A 3,440-nucleotide genomic window follows, 5' to 3' on the forward strand; every position below is an offset into this window, starting at 1 on the left:
ATATCTTTCTTTGTCTTTTGCCTCACATAAGTAAAGTAGTATGTTATCGGTTTAATATTTGATATGTGGTCCAATGAGTTAGATGATATTAAATTAACTTTTTTAGGGTAGAGATGTCAACACAATATCTTGATGTTCGACTTGAGCCGTCAATGCGTTGCACTACAACATTGGCCCGACGCAACCCAACCAAAGAAAAATCCTCCGTCAATTTAATCATCATCATCATCATCATTTATAACTATAATCCTACAAGTTTCCTCCAAATTTTCCCTCCACAACCCATGTTAATTAATTAAATAAAAAATGAAAACAAAAGACCCACTACCCATGTTTCCCTCCACAACTCTATTTCTACTAATTCACCTATTAATTAAGGGGGCTGCTAACTTACACCCACCTAAAAACACTAAGGTGCAAGTTAGCAAGATACACCCACTTGTTATTGACAAAAACACCCTCAACATCCCTTTTAAAACAACCACTTTAATGATGGGTATTATTGTAACTTGCTTTTTGTTTTATTTTCAAATTTTTTATTTCTTCAAATATACGACATTTTTGTCTGATTCATGTAACATTGTTGTCACTAATTCATGTAACTTTCATAAATTCACAAACAATAACCACAACCATTTTAGCTTTTGTTGAATCGTTGAGGATAAGAAAATTAGGAATTGTAGTATATAGATGAAACTACTTTTTTTTTATAAGAAACTTTTTTTTTACAAGAAACTAATTTTTTCTACTCATACAAAAGAAGCAACGAAGCCACTGTGACGTTGAGTAATATTAACCTGCGAACAAAATTAAAACATGCGATAACTGTGATACAGTTATTGATTTTTCTGTTTTAAAATTTAAAAATAAAATTACAAATTTATCCTTCATCTAAAATTGATTTAAATTAGTAAAACATGTTTTTTTAGTCAATAACAAGTGGGTGTAGCTTGCTAACTTGCACCTTAGTGTTTTTAGATGGGTGTAAGTTAGCAGCCCCCATTAATTAATTAATTAATTAATTAACAATGAAAATGAGAAATAACTATCATTCTATTAATTAAATTAAACAACCAAAAAAACCACTACCCATCATCATCATTATCATCATTTCCCTTTATTTATTTATAACTATTTATTTATTTATAATTATAATCCTATAAGTTCTCTCTAAAAAATTTCCCTCCAACAGTCTTTTAATTAATTAAAATAAAAATAAATTAAGTATCACACTAAACCACATCACTCCTAACCACATCTCACAAACCTTAAAAATTAATTAAGGTTAGTTAATTAATTAAAAAACAAATAGTGTGATGCAATTATATAATGGAGAAAAAAAAAAAACTACCCCGTTAATTAAGTAATGCAACCAAACCCACATCATATGCCACAACCCACTTTACCCACTCAAAACTAAAATCCACATTATATTAATTTAAAATCTCTCTTTCTATTAATAAAATAAAAAAATAGAAAATAGGAGTAATAAAGAGGTAATCTCACATTTACTAATAAAGAAGTAACGACACTTTTATTCATTCCCACTTTCTCATTCTCTCTACTCATTCTTCTATGAATTTCTTCATCCATTATTTTTTGCTAAGGGGGTTTTTTGTTTGACGGTTTAAAATTTCATTCCTGGGAATAACCTTTTCTGGGAAATAATAATGGGCATTTTATTTCTGGGTATTTTTGAAAAATTGTGTTTGGCAAATAATTGTCATATTCATGGGAATTGTTTGTGATAATGGGTATATGGGTAGTTATTTCAATTTTATTACTATTTACATGGAAATCTTTTATTCCCAGCCACTTTCTTTGGGAATAAAATCATGGGTAAGTGGAAGTTATTTTTTTCCTATGAATTCTTTATTCCCGGAAGTTATTATTTTAACTTTGTAACAAACATAGAAATCTATAATTCTAACCTCCACATTCCTGGAAATAATTTTTTAAGAGTTTTGCTATATCTCCCGAGGAAAAAAACTCACGAAACTGTCCCGACACAACATTCAACCAATTAAACTTGATCCTTTCCACAAATCACGGAGTCCTGCTTTGATTTTTTTTGTTGATAAAGCGGTGTCTCAAATAATTTGTAAAATCCAAGGGATGTAAAGTTGCCAAGTCACTCGTGAATTCATTCCCGAACACCGCTTCGCTAATACTAGCATTTTCCATTTTTTAAACCAGGAAACAAACACCCCCTTTTTTTTTTGTTTCTTCTACTTTTTCTCCTTCTAATTGACAGAGAAAACCTAAGGCAATTTATTCACTTAACAATAACCTTTTGTCATCACGTCTTTTTATTGATGCAGATTTAAAACTTCTACATGGTGATGTATAGTATTGTAAGCTTAATTCATTTGTTTAGTTGTTTGGCTTATTATAGTTGAATGATTTCCATGCAGAAAAAAATAATCATATATGCATAATTGACACATGCAAATACATATTTCATGGGTCATCAATGTAAGCTTATATATGCATGAGAAGGAATAAACGGTTGTTAATGGACAAAAAGGTTTAATGTGCACTCTCTTCTTTGTCTTCTTCTATTTTACATGTTGAAACTTCATTTTTATTACCTTTGTTTTGTTCTAGAATTTCATAAAATTGGCTTAGAAGTAGGCACATGAAAGGGTTGGTGGCAATGGTGGCAGCAATTCTTTTTGGAGCACAAGCTGGTGTAGGTGGTGCAAGTCTAATTATGGATTTATTTGACATGCATTTTTAGTTGTGTTTTTGTTTTTTTTTTCCTTCCCATATTAAACTCTAAGAGATTTATGATGTTGGAACATAAAATTCTATAAATTTGATTATAGATATATGTAAACAAAATGAAAATGAAAGGTAGATGAAGATATAAGTTGAGTGGTTTCTCTTTTTTTTTTTTTTTGGGTACATGTTTCTCTATTTCTCATGTTATTATCTGCTCTAACACAATTGTTATTCTCTTTTATTTAAACGTAGTTTGAGCACAATTTTATTTTCCTATAAATGCTAATGGGGTTTGAAAACATTTAATTTATTTCAATGTATTTTTTTTTATTACATTCATTTCAATATATAATGAACAATTTTTCAAACTATAATAATTAGTGATATCAAATCAACAAAACTTCCCAGCGCATCGCGCGGGTAGACGTCTAGTTAAGTGTTAATTAAACATATTCTTATGGACATTGACATGCAAAAAAACAGTTAGTAAGAAGCAAAATCTTGGTTGAGAGAAAAATAAAATACTAATTAAAAAACATCACCATCATAACTTATTTCGCGTGAGTGAATGCGGTGTGGTAACATGTTCTATCCACGATATATGCACTACCTAGTTGCAGCAATGCAAGTGTAACTTCTTCTGGGTGGGGCAACAATCGTGAGGTGAAGAATGTCAAAGAAAGTTGCTTAGTGGAGGAGATTGTGCTTCCCAAATG

The 3,440-nt window shown here is 30.0% G+C and overlaps 1 non-coding gene across 1 annotated transcript; it reads left to right on the top strand.

Annotated features, from left to right (window-relative positions):
* LOC146956079 (U2 spliceosomal RNA) lies at positions 1-189 on the top strand. The gene has a single exon (XR_015025088.1). It is a non-coding gene; the product is annotated as a U2 spliceosomal RNA (small nuclear RNA).
* The last annotated feature ends 3,251 nt before the right edge of the window (positions 190-3,440 follow it).

Source organism: Medicago sativa, chromosome 1, assembly GCF_051527215.1.
Source record: "Medicago sativa cultivar Bolivia chromosome 1, Bolivia_mono, whole genome shotgun sequence".
NCBI classification, from domain to species: domain Eukaryota; kingdom Viridiplantae; phylum Streptophyta; class Magnoliopsida; order Fabales; family Fabaceae; genus Medicago; species Medicago sativa.